Genomic DNA, 17,859 nt, shown 5'->3' with positions numbered 1-17,859 from the left:
TCCAAGGCAACCATTGTGGGCAGGAAGGGCCGCCCCCGCGCCGCCCTTCTGCCCCGCCCCTCGGATGGAGCCGCCCACCTCTCCAGGCCCGGTAAGCCCTGGGCGCCTTCCCGGGGGGTCCCCTGGAGGCAGGCCCCAGCCCAGCCAGGAACTGCGCCTCCCCGCGGTTGGGGGCCCGTACGCCGTCAGGGACTGCGGAGATCCTAAAGGGCCGAAGGTGGCCGGAAGAAAGGCATTTCTCCCGGGATCGTGGCTGCGAGTCCTGCCAAGCCCTGGGACAGTGCAAGGGGAGCCCCTGCCCCTGCCCCCACGCTGTTAGCGTTCGCAGGCTCTTCCTTGGGACTCTGGACTGGAGGTGTGAGGCCAGGGCACTGGGAAGACACCCTGATGGCCCATTGACCTGCCAGCATTTGGCTGGTAGTGGGGGGTGGAGGGTGTGCCGGCACAGTCAAAGCTTGGACTCCCCGGGTGTCTGATGAAGACGGAAGCCAGAAGGCTAGAAGGCTACGGAAGGGCCTGGTTCACACGTGCTGGTATTTAAGTGGACGAGAATGATCGCATCCAGTGCTGAGGGCCCCACCTCGTCTCAAGGAGCTGGGATTTGGAAACCTTTTGCTAGAGAACATTTGGTTCCAGTCTGAGGCCTTAGTTTTCTAAACTTCTGAGGAGGAGGGTGGGGGAACGCACACTGTGCCTTGGGCAAGCAGGCTTTCAACAGCGGGAGGGTCCAAACAAAGATGTGTACTCAGTTTGCCCTCTGGTGACTTGGGGTGGGGGACTCCCTTATCCAATGGAGGAACAAGGAAACATTTCTACAAACATTACGTCACTCAGGCTGTGATGCTTCTCTCCCTGCACTATGCCGTCAGTAGTGGGGAGGCACCGAGCTCTGTTACCTAAATCAAAAAGCAAACTCCTTTGCTTTTTCTTGTTTGAACTTTAGTTCAAAGTGAACTTTAGACATCTAGTGATGCTTCAAACAGAACACAGAGCTGTGTGTTCAGTGGTTTATGACCGCCCCTTCCTCCCCCCAAAGAAATGCAGCTTTAATCACAGGTTTTTAAGAAAGAAGGCCCACTTTGATGAACTTTAAGCTGTGTAGTGGGGTTTTCTTTCACGTTTGGGGATTTGCTACAATCACAGCACTAGATTTGTAGAAAAGGATAAAAGGCAATCTTGGCCTTTTAGGTCAGAGGTCAGCATGCTGCTTCTATGCCAAGGGTCTGGTAGTAAAATTTTAGGTTCTGCCGTCATCTGGTCCGTGAGAACCACTCCACTCCCTCATAGAACAAGCAGCCATGTGATAAATGTAAATAAGCAGGGGTGGCTGTCTTCCAATAAAACTTCCTGACACTGAAATTGGGACGGAGTATGATTGGCACATGTAGTGACATCTTGATTTTTTTCCCCCACCTCAAGCATTGTAACACATGTAAAAACCACTCTTCGTTCAAGGGCCATAGGGAGACAGGTAGACCTGGCTGTAGTTTGCAGACACCTGTCCCAGGAGCTGCCACTCAGCTGTCTGCAGGATCGGTGCCCATCTGTGGTCAGTTCTGCGTGGCTCATTGTGGGAACAGGGGAGAGCCCGGCCACAGTGGTTCTGTCTCCCTTCTCGAGCAAGGAGAGGAGTATTTGCTCAGGGCTTTTGGAAACCAGGAAGTCCGTTAATGCAAAATGTCCCGGGAACCCTGAGTTGTAAACTAATCGTGTGAAGGTCACTATCTGAAGGGAGTCCAGCAGGGCAAAGTCAGAGAATGTGAGAGTTTTTTTTGTTAGACTTTAGCATGTTGTTAATATGCTCCCATTATTACATGAGACATCCTGTCCCTCTTAAAATTTGCTGTCGGCTTCAGTTTGCACCTGGCATAATAAGTAGAGTTTTGGACTTGGAGAAATAAACTTTTCAGTGTTTGGCAGTGACTTTTCATCCTTGTCAGCCTTCGAGATGTACAAGGAAAAACAGGTAGGAGGCTCTGGGCCACTTTGGAGGGTGCTGGCATGTTGATTGGTGGTGAGACATGCTGAGAAAAGTCTGGAATTTAAGTGGCCTCTCTTCCTACTCGGAGTCCTTCCGATACTTTGAATCTGAGTCTCACAACCTCAGGTTAGACCAGGAGATCAACACTGTGCTCAGTTGTATTTTTCCTGTGTTTTCCTGTCCCTCTCCGCTAGTGGCTTTTGTGGTCGGGGGGACGGTGTCCAGAGGCTTCCAGCACCCCTTTGTATGCCTTCAGCCTCCCCACAGATGCTCACCTGGGTGACGCAGGCAGGCTGGGGCCGCGGACCCCGAAGAGGTCCCACAGGACCAGCCAAGGGGGTTCTTGGCACAATGAAATCAAACGGAAGCCAGCAGGAAGTGAGTGCAGAGTTCATTTTATGGAAGATTTGGGAGAGCAGAGACAGACGGAAGACTTGGGAAGGAAGGGGAAGGTGAAGCCTCTTTTTTGCCTGGGGTCTGGGGTTTCCACCGAGGACTGCAGTCTGGTGCGCATGTCCTTCCTCCCAGGCATCCAGGAATGGGTCAGAACAAGGACAGGGTCCACGTGTCTGTCATAAGTCACTTATTCCTTGGCCAGGGATCCTGGCATCGAGATGTCCAGCGCCTGTGGTCTGGAATGTGCATAGAGGCTTTGCCTGATCCAGCCTGAGGTGTTCTCTGTTATGCTGGAAGTTTCTAAAGATATTATTTACTCCTTGTCCCTCACAAGAAGGCACGGATAGGGTGGGGGTGCAGGTCCTAAGAAGAATAGAAGCAGGACAAGGAGTAAGAGGGGGGATCCCCAGCTTTTTCTTTCGTGGGGTCCATTTCGTTTCCCTGTCTCCTGGGGAAGCAAGACAATATGAATGCCAGGCCCACCCTAGAAACTGTGATTTAATTGGTCCTTGGGGTGAAAAGGAGACATCGGGATTTTTGTGAAGTGTCCAGTTTGTGGCCCCACCAGCAGCTTCCTGTACCAGATGCCGTTTTCCTTACACTGTGTGGTCCCTTCAGTTTTTTCTTTTTGGCAAATAACGTGATTTTCTGAATTTAAGAAGTATTTGAAGGAATCTATTTTTCTGTTGTGTTTGGTGGGACAAGTGTATGAAAAATTGGTTTCCAGCCTACCATTTGGCTTCTAGAAAATACTTGTAGTGGTAGAGAGAGCGTGTTGGGGGAGAGCTGAGCTACCAGAACCGAGTTCTCCATGTGCGTGTGAGTAGGGGTAGCAGGAAGTGTTTCTAGTCTTTCTGAAAGTAAGGAGTTCCATTAGAAAGACGTTGCTAAGTGCCTGCCACGAACCAGCCACTATGCTAGAAGCTCGATGTTTCTCGTTTTGTGTCGTTTTTCCCAACCACGTGCTGAAGCGGCTGGATGGAGAAACAGACTCAGCCATTTGCCTGGAGCCAGGATTTGAACCCATGTGAGCCCGATTTCAAAGCCAAGTACTCTTGTGACTGTTTACACTCTGCCCAGATGACAGTTATTGGATGTCATCAGGGAGGACTTTGAAATGGAGGTTACAGAATGTCCCGGAGTCCTAGCTCTCCCAGGAAAAAAACAAACAAACCAGGATGCATCCAGAGTCTGAAACGTGCCTCTTTCGAACGATCACACGAGCCCCTCTCTAGTGAGGTGGTTGGGATGGATAACTGAGGCCCCGTCACGCAGGGGCCGTGGTCGAGGGGCGATGGAAGGCGTGCAGGCAGCGTGCTAAGCCCCTGCCGGGCATCATTTTACCCCCTGCTCCTGTAAGACGTAGGCCGGGCCGTCCCTGCTCCCTGCTGACGGTACCCAGGCTTCCAGACCACACGGGAGCAGCCCCAAAGTGCCTTCCCGCGTACAAGTGCAGTGGAGAAAGTTCCAAGAATCCACCATTTGTTGACTTTTCCTTCTCAGAAAACAAGCCTGTGGAGGAAGTCCCTCTGGCTTATACCTGTCCCCACTGCCATTTAAACTGTCCTACAGAAAGTCGGGTCCCCACAGCATTCTCCACCTGCTGCTCCTGGTTTACTGAAATTGGGGCCACCCTGACACCCCTCCCCCTTACCTTTTGTCAGAGCACAACGCCCTTCTGTGTGGCCTCTGCTTTCCCCGCTCTGGTGTGCACCTGGAGGTGACCTTTGTCCTACATGTCCGCAGCCCTCCCCCCTCTTGCAGAACATTCTGTAACAGCCTGTGCCAGGTTGCCCCTCTTCCCTGCCAGGCCCTAGCAAGAGCGAGCTGACCCAGAATGGAAATGGAGCTTTTGGGGTGTTGGGTTTTGTTGGATTTTTTTTTTCCCTCCCCAAAGCCACAAGAAGTAAACATTTTGTTGAGTGGCATTTTCATTCAGAAGGTTTTACGGAATCTTTTTTGGGGAGTGAAGCGTGGTGATCCTTTGACGGCAGCTGCGTGAACCTGGAGCCGTTTCTCAAACACCCAGCAACCTGTGTGCAGTTAATTCTCTGCGTGTCACAGGAGGGTCAGGATGACTTTGTTCAGGTGGCTTACAACAACTTGGAGTTTAGATGCCCCATGGCTTTAGCTGTCTAACAGTTATGAAACCCAGCAAGGGCTGGGGTTGAAGAGGGGCCAGCAGAGCCCTCTGGGAGTGGCGGGGGGGCCGCGCGAGTTTGGTTTGGTGCCAGATCTCGTCCCACTTCGCCTGGGCTCTTATTGCTCTTCGGTGCCTTGAAGGTTAAGTGCTCCAGGGATATTTTTAAACGGCAGGGGCCGGTTCGTCTAAAAGTGACTCTTACGGTCACGGTGGCGAGCAGCTAGCTGGCTTAGTGTCAGGCACACGGGAAACAAGGAACCCGGAAAATGCAACCCCGAGCGTGTAATTGGGAGGACACAGGCAAAGAAAAAGCAGAGGGACAGGGGGTAAGTGAGCTCACCCCTCTCTGGGGTCACTGACCGAAAAGCTGTGCCCCCTGTGGATGGGGATTTCCCTGTGCAGAGGTGTGCGTGCAGGCTCTCCAGGGGGGACAGTCCCTCCTGTTCTGTTTGCAGGGACCGATGTGAGGGTTGGAAATGTAACAGATCAAAGAGAAGGGCCTCCCCCTGCGTTTGTGAATGGCTATGTTGTTGGGAATCTCTGTGTGAACTCTTCATCGGTTCCAGAAACCAATATGGTGGGGTTAAGGTTTTAGGCTTAGGTTTACTGAAAAGGCAGCTCTGTGATTTTTTTTTTTTTTTTTTTTTTTGGCCCGCAAGGCTTCTGTCCTTACGGAAAACTATTCTAGTTCTTACAGGTGTCCAATCTTTCAAACAATTATTTATGGTTTTTAAAGTATACTCTAAGAGGGGCGCCTGGGTGGCTCAGTTGGTTAAGCGTCTGACTTCGGCTCAGGTCATGATCTCACAGTTGTGAGTTCGAGCCCTGCGTTGAGCTCTACACTGATACCTCGAAACTTGGAGCCTGCTTGGGAGTCTCTCCCTCTCTCTCTGCCCCTACCTCACTTTCACACTCTCTCAAAATAAATAAAAATGAAAAAAAAAGCATATTCTAAGAGTCAAGCATTTATAGTGGTCCCGCATTGCTAGAAAGATGTTATTTTTTTAAAAATTTTAACATTAATTTTGAGAGAGAGACAGAACACAAGCGGAGGAGGAGCAGAGAGAGAGGAAGACACAGGATCTGAAGCAGGCTCCAGGCTCTGAGCTGTCAGCACAGAACCCAACACGGGGCTCGAACTCATGAACCGTGAGATCATGACCTGAGCCAAAGTCGGACGTTTAAGTGACTGAGCCACCCAGGTGCCTCTAGATGTCATTTTTTCAAGTGCGCTACAGAGTAAAACTCAAGTGGCATGGAGTAAAACGTGTCTCCTTGCACCATCCTTCCAACTGCCCCTCACCCCTGGCCCAGAGCCACTATGCACAGTTTGGTATAAAACTTCCCATATAGTTTCCCAAAGACCTATTTTGTGCTTTCACCTTGCACGCAGCAAGGTGATGATCATTATTCTTATTTTAACATCAGAGGGCTTCCATAGAAGTCAGGTGACCAACCATCTACACTGGCCCAGACCTGAAGGGGAGCTCCTGGGAAGCCAGTCTTTCCAGTTAAAAGCTTCAAAGTAGAGGCATCTTCCTTGGTCTGACCTATTTCACTTAGCACAGTACCTTCTAGCTCCATCCATGTTGCTGCAAATGGCAAGATTTCATTCTTTATGGCTGAGTAATATTCTGTTTTATATATATATATTGACTATATTCTCTATGCTGTAGTAATACTCATATATATATGCCACATCTTTATCTGTTTGTTGATGGACACTCAGGTTGCTTCCTTATCTTGTAAATAATGCTGCAATAAATTTGGAGGTGCATATATCTTTTCAAGTTAGTGTTTTTGTTTTCTTTGGGGAAATACGTAGTAGAATTACTGGATCACGTGGTGTTTCCATTTCTCACGTTTTGAGGACACTCCATCCTGTTTTCCACAGCGGCTGCGCCCGTTTGCATTCCCCACCAGCAGTGCATGAGGGTTCCTTTTTGCTGCACATCCTCGCCGACACCGGTTATTTTCTTGTCCTTTTGATTTGAACCGTTCTGACAGATGTGAGGCGATGTGGTGGTTTTCATGTGCATTTCCCTGAGGATGAGTGATTTCGTGCGTCTGTTGGCCATCTGGACACTTCTTTGGAAAAATCTCTGTTCGAGTCCTCTGCTCATTTTTTAAATCCGATTTTTTTTTTAATGCTGAGTTGTGTAAGTTCTTCATATCTTTTGGATACTGGCCCCTTATCGGATATATCACTTATACATATCTTCTCCCGTTCAGTAAGTTTTGCTTTGTTTGGTTGATAGTTTCCTGTAGAAAAGCTTTTTATTTTGATATAGTCCCAATAGTTTCTTTTATGCAGAGGGGTTTTTTTGCTCCTGCTCAGGTGCTATGTGAGCTCTATTTTATCATCTTAAAAAAATTTTTTTTTCAATGTTTTATTTATTTCCGAGAGAGAGTGTGTGTGTGAGCTGGGGAGAGTCGAGAGAGCGAGACACAGAATCTGACAGCTCAGAGCCTGACACAGGGCTCGAACCCATGAACTGTGATATGACCTGAGCCAAAGTCAGACGCTTAACCAACTGAGCCATCCAGGCGCCCCTATTTTATCACCTTCAATCTGAGATGTAAGTTAGAGAGAGAGAGATCTGTGATCTTTACGGGACAATAGAAATGTTAATCTTTTCAAATGGAGGCTCCCTCAAAGGCTTGTGCCTGCATAAACTTTGGGATACCTTAATCTACAGCCTCCTCTGAGCCTTGACTCAAGGGTCTTTTGAGAAGCACGCATCGTGCAGTGGGGAAGCTGGGAAGTCTGGTCAGAAATCCTGCATGTTATCTGAAAACTTATGCACATTTCACATTCTATTCCAATAGATCTCTTCATTGTAAGCATAGTAAACTTGCTGCCTTAGAGTGAGAGGATTCTCCAGGGAGATAGGCCATGTTTGTTTATTCAGGGCCCCTGGGTCGGGACAGTCCTGGCTGGGCACATAAGGGAACCCAAGGTACTGACTACCGAGTGGTCGGAGCACATTAAGTGCTGAATTACACACGAGGACAGTCCTAGGATGGGGTCCTCATTTACTCCATTCCTCCAACCAGGAAACCAAGGTTTGGAGAATTCCCGTGACTGGCTCAGGTCAATCAGATGACAGATGGCAGAGTCCCATTTGGCTCACCCAGATGTCTTTCTGGGCTTTCTGGACGTCTCTGGGCCACTCAGCACATCTTAGCCCCCTTACCTGCGCCGGGGCCCCAGAAAACAGCCTCAGTCTTTCGGGAGCCCTGGGTATTGGATTCACTAGAGCGCCACCTTCTCAAATCACATCAAATCATGGGCGAGAGTGATATTCCCGGCACACACTCTCCTTTCCACTTGGAAGTATATGGGTCTCAGGCTCTAGTAGTAACTTGAATAATTAGCTGTTGGAAATGCCGCTCTTAGCAGACCTTCCTTCCGTATGAGGAGGAAGGCTGTGCCCTGTTATTTCCACATTCCCAACAAACTGGGACTTTGGGGCCCTCCCATTTGGAGGAATAACCCATGTAAAGTGGAAAGGGGGCTCTGGTTTGGGAAACACTGGCCTACCCGTGGGGAGCCCGAACCCTTTCCAGCAGGACTTCTCAGAGCCTTGAATACACTAACCTGCGGCAGCACTCTCCAAAATGTGACTTTGGGATTTGGCAGGGATGGGGACCATCTTTCAGGCCACCTCTTGAGAAGCATGGAACTATTTCATTTCGTGCCCTCCTCAATTTTCCTTCAGAATCCCGGGCAGCAGGATCCTGTGACGGATCAGGGTCACAGGCTTGAGCTTTTATGCAGGGTTCTAAGGTGTGTGTGTGTGTGTGTGTGTGTGTGTGTGTGTGTGTGTGTGTACAGTGCCTGAGTTCAGGCTCCCTGGGATCTGGATGGGTTGAAACAGGGACATCTGTGTGTGTGTGTGTGTGTGTGTGTGTGTGTGTGTGTGTGTGTATACAGTGCCCAAGGTCAGGCTTCGGGGTTCTGGAGGGGTTGAAACAGGGACATCTGCCAACAGGCAATTGCAAGAACTCAGCCTTGGGGTGAGGTGGTGGCGGGTGTAGAGGGAGCATGAAGAAAACACAGAGACCTGGCAGGACGGCTCAGGTGCAGCCCTACCACTCCATGATGTGACCTTGGGCAACAGATCCCTCCTCTGCCTCATCTCTTCATTGGCAAAACCGGGAGCACATTACTTCCTAGAGCCTTCGTGGACATGTAAAGGGATAACAGACATGAGGTGCACAGCTTAAAACCTGGAGTGCAGGAAGTGCCCAACAAACACCAGCCTTTATTATCATTCAGCAATTTCCTTGGCTTGTTGGGGGATTACTGCACGCCTCCCACCATATCTGCCCTTGATTTACAGAAGAGCCCTATTTCCAGAGTCGTTTTTTTCTAACTCTTGCTTGCCGGGGAAGGGGTCAGAGAGCCTGTGTCAGGAGTTGTTGGGAAATCTGAACAGACCTGGAGTTTGGGTCTCTCAGGGTTTACCTTCTAGTGGGGAAGACGGGTGTGCATGTAAAAGTGACCTCACGCGTAACCACACCCCGTGTTGAGCGCTTAAGGCATCAGGGCATAGGGCGGGAGCCTGGCCTCCAGTGCAGGGTGTGGTGGGGATTCAGCTGTCTGTCTAGGTGGTTGCCCAACGCCTGACCTTGACACCCACACCCTTGGGACTCATCGGGGCAGGGGGAGCCTCCAGGGAGACAGGAGGCATGGCCGGGACACTAAGGCGGACCTGAGCCAGGTGGAGGCATCGATGCATCCAGCAGGCGCCACTGACCCTTCTGTGGGCTAGGTGCTGTGCTGCAGACCCCGGGGCAGGACACAGCCAGCCCTTGTCCCAAGGAAGCTTCTGTTCCATGGATGGAGATGAGTGAGTGTATCAGTGACAACATAGGGTCAGGTCAGCATATGGTAAGAGACACAAAGGAAAGGGACATGTCATCAAGAATAAGACCGTGGGTGTCAGGGTGTGTCTGGAGTGGGAACATTGCAGCAGAGACAGAAAACGGAGCAAGAGGTAACTATGCCAGGAGCAGTGGTGGGGAAGAACATTCCAGAACATGGGCCTACAAGCATGGGCTGAGTAGAGACCAATGGCCAGAGAGTGGGCCGGGGCCAGATCCCCAGGGCCATGTGGACCACCAAAGAGCATAATGAAGGAGCCCCTGAGAAGGTGAAGTTCAGTTCAGCCGCTCACTGCCAGAGTACCTTTGGACAAGTTCAACTTCTTGAACCCTGAGATTCCTTTTCATTAAAAAAAAAAAAAAAAAGGCTTCCCATGATACCAATCTCACAGAGTAAGATGAGATCATGGTTATAAAATGCCTAGTACAGAGCCTGGCACACATTAAGTACTAACAAATCTTACCTGTGAGTATGAATATACAGGTTTTAATCAATAGACAGGGTGCCTTGCATTTTGTGGGATCTATTTTTTAACTTTTTGCTATAGAAAAAAGTTAACTTTTTTTTTTCTGTTTATGTATTTTGAGAGAGAGTGTGCACTCGAGAGTGTGCGGGGCAGGAAGAGAGAGAGAATCCCAAGCAGGCTCCGCACCACCAGCTCAGAGCCCGACACGGGGCTCGAACCCACGAACCACGAGATCATGACCTGAGCTGATATCAAGAGGTGGACGTCTAACCAACTGAGCCACCCAGGCCCCCCAATATTAGCATTTTTAAACACACACACACACACACACACACACACACACACACTCAGAGGTAGAGCAAAGGGCAGAATGAGCCCCTATGTATTCACCATCCTCACCAATAACCATCCACTTTCTGTATTTCTAGTTTCGTCGACCCACACATATACACCTTTCCCTTTAATTTTTTAAACCAAAATGTTTTTCCCAATGTTTAGAAAGGTTGAAAAAATTTCAAACCTACGACAAAGTTGAAAGAACAGTAGAGCCATCACCCACTGCACCCACATCAGTTGCAGACATCAGTACCTTTCCCCCTGAGTACTTCGGCATAGTTATCTTTAACTAGAGGCTGGGGGGCGGGGGGAGGGTGCTGGAGTATGTTTAAGCAAATCTCGGAGCCAGATAAATACCTCGGTAGGTGCCTCTAAAAGGGAGGAGGACTTTTTCCAAGCCATTGCCATGACTGTTTCCAACACCGTGAATGGTGTTTCCTTAACCTAGTCCTCGGTTGGCGCTCATGCCCTCTGCCGGCCTCAGAGACATCTTTAAATGGTTCTCCTGTTGCAGTCAGGACCCACAAAGGGTCCTATTAAGTCGCTCTTCGTCTATAATAACCACCCCTCCTTTATTAAATGCAGTTACTCAGGAAAACTGGTCGTTTGTCCCATAGAATTTCCCACATTCTGGATATGGCTGATGACGCCTCCTGAGTGTCATTAACATGTTCCTCTGTCCCTGCACATAAGTACTTAGGTCTGGAGGCTTCAGTCAATTTGGGTCCAAGTTCTGGGCAAGACCATTTCACAGGTGTTGCTGTTCACTTTTTCTTTCTGTCTGTCTGTCTTTCTGTCTTTCTTTCATTTTCTGTCTTTCCTTCTGTCTGTCTTTCCTTCATATTTATTTTTTGGGAGAACTCAAGTGGAGGAGTGGCAGCAAGACAGGGACAGAGGATCTGAAGCAGGCTCTGTGCTGACAGGCTGACAGCAGTGAGCCTGATGCGGGGCTCGAACTCATGAACCTCGAGATCATGACCTGAGCCGAAGTCAGACGCTCAACCAACTGAGCCACCCAGGCGCCCCTGCTGTTCACTCTCTATTGCGTCACGTCAAGAAGAACATAGTGTGGGTTATCCTGCCTGCGGTGACGCTGGCTCATCAGTGAGCGTGGGGACATATGAGCCTGATCTCCATAGCGAAGTCCTCACCAGCCTCTCACTAAACAGCTCACAAGCCACAGGCGATCAGAGCCTGGGTCCATATTTCCTTACTGGCTGTAAATGTGGTTTCCTCCTTCCCAGTCCTGGTTCCCTTCTTAGCTGTCATTGTTCTGTAACATACAACTTTCATCCACCGTCTGGCAACCCTGAAATACAGGAAAGGCAGAAGAAATGCTTGATTGTATCCTTTTTTTTTATAAGTCAATTTTCAGTCATGAGGGCTACCACTGGGGGTTCCCGAGGTGTCGGTGAAGTTTTGTTTAAAGGAATGTTAGGACCACATGATTTTTGAAACTGCTTTTCAATCCGCTGCAGTGATCACTGTTTTATGGTCCCAGTATCTTTTCTTTGGCAGCACAAGCCGCTACGGGGTCCTCATGTTCCGACAGGACAGGAAGTCACAGTTCATTTCTGTTCACTTCTGCCCCAGCCCTGGAAGGAGCCATTTCCCCAATAGTCGTGCTTCCTTTTATGGGAAATATACTTAGGAATCACAATCTGGGGGGCACCTGGATGGCTGAGTCGGTGAGCCATCCAACTCTTGGTTTTGGCACCGATCATGATCTCGAGGTTTGTGAGCTCAAGCCCCACAACAGGCTCTGCACTGGTGGCATGGAGCCTGCATAGAATTCTCTCTCTCTCTCTCTCTCTCTCTCTCTCTCTCTCTGCCCTTCCTCTGCCCATGCTCTCTCTCTCTCTCTCTCTCTCTCAAAAATAAACTTAAAAAAGTCATAATCTGGGACAAGAAAATGTTTACGAGTGTCTCGTGGCTTCTCTGTGCATTATGGGCTGGGGTCAGGGAACTGGGTCAGGAGGCTTGTGCAGTGGTTCAAATAAGTAATAACAGTGGCTTGACTTAATCTTTGGTAAAGCACTTAGCACAAAGCCTGGTGCATCATGGAGAGTGATTAGAACACTCATTTGTGTTGTCTATATTAGCTCACTTAAACCTCGCCAGATCTCTCCAAGGAAGCCATTCTTATCATCCCCGTTGAACACACGAGAAAGTCAAGGCTCAGAGAGGTGAGGAAATTTGCTGAAGGTCGCACAGGAAATAAAGAGTAGAAATAGAACTTGGAGTTAGCAAGTAATCCAACCGGTAGACAGGGTCTTAGTTTAATTTAATTAACTGACCTAGATTAGATTTCGACATAAACCGTGATCTGTCAGCAAGGCTGGCCTGCTTGTGCTTGTCACCTGGGACTCTGGCGAGGGTCTTGAGGGCATGGGCCTTACTGCAGACCCTCTCTCTGCCTGGAGAGGTTTGTGCAACCTTAAAATGACCCTCGAGACTGCTACTGGTGCCCTCTCTCCACATAGCATATAAGCTGTCCCGAGCTCGTGTTCTCATTACTTAGTCTTTATGGGATTCCTTGTGAGGTTGGCGTTATTCAAAACTGAGAAACTGAGGTCCAAAGATTCAAATACGGAACTGACACTGCGGACTTTCCCAGCTGCTCACAGTGCCCGGGCTTGCACCCCGCACCCTCTGATTCTGTGTCGAGAGCCATTTTCGCTTTGACTTCTGCAAAGGACGGGGCAGGGGGGAGGTTACTCCTTTTTAGAGAAGCAAATCATCCCATCCGCGGAGCTCTCTCTATCCCTCCCAGCATTTGTGACCAGAGTTCCAAAGCTGGTGGGAAGCTCTGGGCCGGCCTTGGAGGAGAACAGCTGTCCCCAGAAGGTCAAGATGACTCAGGTTGGGAGGAGTTACATCACACCGTAGTTAAGCCTGGATAGCGCAGTGACCTTGCCCCAGGACAAGGCATGGGGGAGGCCTTAGCCAGCAGAGCTGGGGCAATTGGTGGAGGAGATTCCCACCACATCACAGTTCAACATCAAGGTAGCGCCTTGCCCAAAACCCGTTGGTCTTCAAGGCGGGGGCTGCTCAACGTACCCCAAGTAGCAAACTTCACGAGGAAAAGAACCACAATAATCACGGCAGCTATGCCTGATCACATGCTTCGTTAATGCCAAGCTAAGCAATCTACCTATAGGAGTTCACTTGATTGCCCTTCAGGGCGCTGAGGTTGTTATCATCCCTATTTTACAGATGGGAAAACTGAGTTTCCAGTCCAGGCAGGCAGACCGCAGGGTCAGTTCTCAGCTCTAGTACTGTAGCTCCCCATTGCTCCAAGGAGGTGTGCATCCCTTAAGCATCTCATGATGCTGCTTAGTAATTTGTCCCTGTCTGCTGCCCCCCTCCCTCTCCACCCTCTCAGCGCCAGGCAGGCTGTTTGGTTCCTGGAAAGTTCCAAAGTTCCTGGTTCCTCCTGCATTGAGGCCTTTGTGGCTCCTGCACCATATGCCTCCAGCACTCTTCCTGCACCTTCCTTCGTGGGCCCCTTTGCCTGGCTAGTCACACTTCCTTCCATCCTCACCTGGTAGGCCAAGTTGCATGCTTTTTTTGGGGGGGAGGGGGCACGGCAAAGAGGGCTTGTCTGTGGTGGCGGTTCTCCTAGGTGTGCTAGTACAGCCGGGAGAACCCTGCACCGACGGCCCCTCCTTCCTGTGCTGTCTGCTCCTTGTCTCCTGCAGCAGCAGCCACCCCAGCAGGGGCTCAGGAGATACCTGCTGATGAATGAGTGAGTGGTGAAAGAAGGCAAAATCCCGGGTCCAGAAGGAACAGAGAGGGTGGAATTCCATCCGCAAAGGTGGCCGGGGCCCGGGTCCTAGGTCATGAGTGACAGTTGGCTTTGACAGTTTCTACCAAGATGGCTCAGCTGAGATTCTAGCGGGACAGGGGAGCCCGGTGAGCCTTGGAGACTGTGGAACAAGTTTTCCGCTGGAGGCGGGGACGTGCCCCTCTGACGTTTCTCCAGGGCAGGGGCCCAGCTGGACCCATTCTGGCCAGTCGTGCTGGGGCCGGTAGATCAACCCCATCCAAAGTGGGGTTGGGCTCACCAGCTATTAATTGAGCACCTGTGGTTTGCCAGGGAAAACTGAAATTTCATAGGCTTTTCATAAGTGTTTCCCTCCCCGAAGGTGTCCCCAGGTTGGTGGCCCCCCATGCCGCACACCTGCTCGACTCTGTTTGTTATTTGGTACAAAACCACAAACACGTACATAATCAATGCTCAGTCTAATGGTGATTGGGATTCTCCCAGGGACCCAGATGTTCTGACAAGTGATTAGTTTGAGAACTGTCCTGATTCTCACTTCCAGGCTTTGGATTCCAGCCATCTAAGAAGGTAGGGTAGCCAATGAACCAACCGAACCAGCCACCTGCTCACCTCCACTTATTACAAATGCAGGCTTTGGGGCACCTGGGGGGCTCAGTCGGTTGAGCGTCCGACTTTGGCTCAGGCATGATCTCACGTTTTATGGCTTCGAGCCCTGCGTCGGGCTCTGTGCTGACAGCTCAGAGCCTGGAGCCTGCTTCGGATTCTGTGTCTTCTTCTCTCTCTGCTCGTGCTCTGTCTCTCTCTCAAAAAATAAAGAAACATTAAAAAAAAAAAATTTTTTTTTTATGTAGGCTTTGGAGTCAGGCAGTACAGGGTTGAATTCCATATACCTCCAAGCTGTGTGACTTTGGGCAAGTCACTCCCCCTTTCTGGGCCTTGGATTTTCACGCCCAATCTGTGACACGGGATAGGAATGCTACTTCCACAGGATTGCTGTGAGGAGTAAATAAGGACCTGAATGCAAGTGTCACGATGACGATGACGGAAGGCGTTGTTGTTGTTATACATCAGCATGGGGTCCTTTAGCATTTGTGGCTAGCGAGTGACTAGTGATGGAGGACAGTTCTGTTCGAGATGAAGGTTACAGTTCTCTTGCTCTCCCTGGGCGTTCCTCCCTAAGGGTGAAGAACCATGACATCTGCCCAGCACGGTGCCCTCAGCCCAGTCACGGAGGCAGGTGAGACCCTCTCATTATCCCCTCCTCTACCATCACCTGCGCTGTCACACATCTTCGGATGCAAGAGCAAAGGAGTGTCCTTCATAACAAAACACTTTGCTACTTGCCGGTCTTTCTTCAGTAATTTGGGCAGATTCCCTGTCTTTAGCCAGTATAGTTATTAATTCACCACCTAGCACGGTGCCAAGGGCAAACTCTGCCTGAGACGTCCTGCCCCCCTTAGCAACATGGCGAACTCCTATTGATCCCTCAAAGGCCCAGAGGAGAGGTCTCTCTTAGCTGTGCATCTCCACCCCTGCAAGGAGTTCTCTTCTCCAGCTCCCTTCCAGATTTGGCTTTTCCTGGCTCTGGGATCCTCGTGGCTAGATCTTGATTCAAAAGACTTTATTTGAGCAGGATTCACCTGTCTCCCCCAAAGCCTTTCCTCGGAGAGGAACCCCAAGCCTATAGAGAAGTAGTTCCATCCTTCTTTCCTGGTTGCATGTTAGTGCCGCAGCCGCGGACGCAGGAAATTACACACTAGCTCGCACAGCGCTAAGCAACCGAACCACGCTGACAGCCACCTCTCAGATCTGCTGACGTGGGGGAACTTTCTCAGGGCTGACGGAGGGAACTCCTGCCCAGAGAGGAAGAGCATATGAGGACTAGGAGTGGGGGCTTCCAAGGGAGGCCACCTGGGCCCTAACAGTGTGAACCTGGGGGTGACTGAGCCTGTCTCCTCCCCTACAGAGGGGAGTAAGAAGTGGTACCTGTTGCAGACGGTTGCAGGGGGAGGTTGATGAGATGACACGTGTAAAGCTCGTAGCACACGGGCTGTGATAGCCTGTGTGCTCTGTACATGCTAGTGACAGACAAACACTCCCGGGATTTATTAGGAATCGCTTCCAATCGCCTACAGCGATCTCTGACATCTCCTTTCTTCCTTTAACCCTGTGATGGCGAGTGGGGGAAAACATCCCTTTGTGAATAACATAAAACATGACCCCTCTCAGAAAACAACAGAACCACGCAGAGTCCCCACTGGATCAGGGGACAGACGAGAAGTGAATTCAGCCCTAGCCTAGGCTGCCGAGTCCCCAGATTTCTGCCGTCGGGGAAAACACCTGCCCTGCTGTGACCTCCCTAAGCAGCTCGGGGCTGGGGGGCTGAGGAGCTGTGGAGTCCTGGGGCTGTCCTCTGGGAGTCTGCCCGTCCCATCTGGGCTGGCCAGTTCCCAGGGAGTGGCCCCAAGGCCTGACTGGTGGCACGCTGGCACCCATTAGCCAAATGTGAGTGCATTTGTGTGCATTTGTGGAGGAGTCGTCCTTTGCATTTTGCCACACCAAGAAGGGGAAGGTTGTGTTCAGTGACTAAAGAGATCTTGCTTGGTTTCTTCCAATAATCCTCTGACGCGGGCGAGGCTTGGTAATTTCCCTTCTTTTCTAGATGGAGCGCCTCAGGTTCAGAGAGGGAATGGGATTTGTCCGAGATAGCACTCTGTGGGTGGTGGGCTGTCCCTGTGCGGTGACCCTTCGTGCCCTGGGCTCTCAGCGCGGTCATCCGTGGCGGTTGTTGGGATCAACTGCATCGGGCCCTGGGCTCCATACCCCATGGGGGATCACCTTGGACTCTTGACGCCCTGTCTTGCTAGGTCCGTCCATCTGTCCTTACCCTAGTTTGCAGACACGGAACCTAAGTATTGCCCAAGGCTCACCCCACTCGTAGTGGCAGAGCTGAGGTCAGCCCCCAGGGCGCCATACTAGGTGCCCGAGGACAGTGGGCTTTGCTATGAATGATGTCGTGGTATAGACAAGCCACGGGCCTAGAGCTGGGACCGTAGGGCTGACCATGGCTGTGATGCTGATTTCACGCGGGACCTCCGACCTCTGCTCATTTATAGAATAAGGACACTTATTAATAAGGACGTGCTGATCTCCATGGGTCCCCTCTACGCCGCAGGGTGGAGCAGGTGGATTTTTGGGGAACACAGTGACCTGTGACACCCTCGTTCCTGCAGGCTGGCATGCAGTTTAAGGTATCCACCTGTCAGCTCTGAACACTCGGGCAGCCTCACACGGCTTCCTCTCCCCTCACCAGCACGATCTCTGAACCTCTGAACCCACCTGCCAGCCAGAGGGCTCTTGACCGGCCACGCTTGGCCCCTGACACGCTGCTTCTCTTCCTGTCCTGCCTGATGTGGCCACACCCAGGCAAAGTGTCTGACAGATGAGAGACAGGCACAGAGGGTGCTTCTGATTAGGGGAGTGTTCAAGCCGCAGTCGAGAGACGCAGATCAATTGGGCAAAAGATCAATTGTACAAGCAGTGACATAGGCCTGAGTGCAGGCATGTGGCAAGCCAGGGGGAGGCAGCGCCGTGGGCTGGCCAGCCTCAGAGAGCGTCGACGGCCTCCTAAGCAGCCGAGTCTGACTCAGGGGAGGGCTCACTCTGCACGGACCTTCATGAGCCGCTTGGGTCTGTGGGTGACACAGGGGGGCGCGCTGCATGGCTGACTTGGGTGAAAACTCGCCAGTGCTGGAGCGCTGCCGGCCCCGAACTCCTCCCCCATGGCCTGATACGTGACACCAGTCTCCTGCTGAAAGGTGACACCCTGCGGGCTGGGTTCCCTCAGTCACCCTGTGGG

The 17,859-nt window shown here is 50.9% G+C and overlaps 1 protein-coding gene across 1 annotated transcript in view; it reads left to right on the top strand.

The window, feature by feature from the left end:
* The first annotated feature begins 56 nt into the window (after nt 1–56).
* ACACB (acetyl-CoA carboxylase beta) overlaps nt 57–17,859 on the top strand; it is a 125,178-nt gene continuing 107,375 nt past the window's right edge. The window contains exon 1 of the mRNA XM_077765954.1: nt 57–91. The gene's annotated coding sequence lies outside the window, so the exon portion shown is untranslated. The remainder of the gene's footprint in view (nt 92–17,859) is intronic.

This window comes from Crocuta crocuta, unplaced genomic scaffold, assembly GCF_008692635.1.
Source record: "Crocuta crocuta isolate KB4526 unplaced genomic scaffold, BGI_CrCroc_1.0 scaffold339, whole genome shotgun sequence".
NCBI lineage: Eukaryota > Metazoa > Chordata > Mammalia > Carnivora > Hyaenidae > Crocuta > Crocuta crocuta.
The sequence above is the reverse complement of the archived record's forward strand: the minus strand, read 5'-3'. Positions and strand labels throughout refer to the sequence as shown.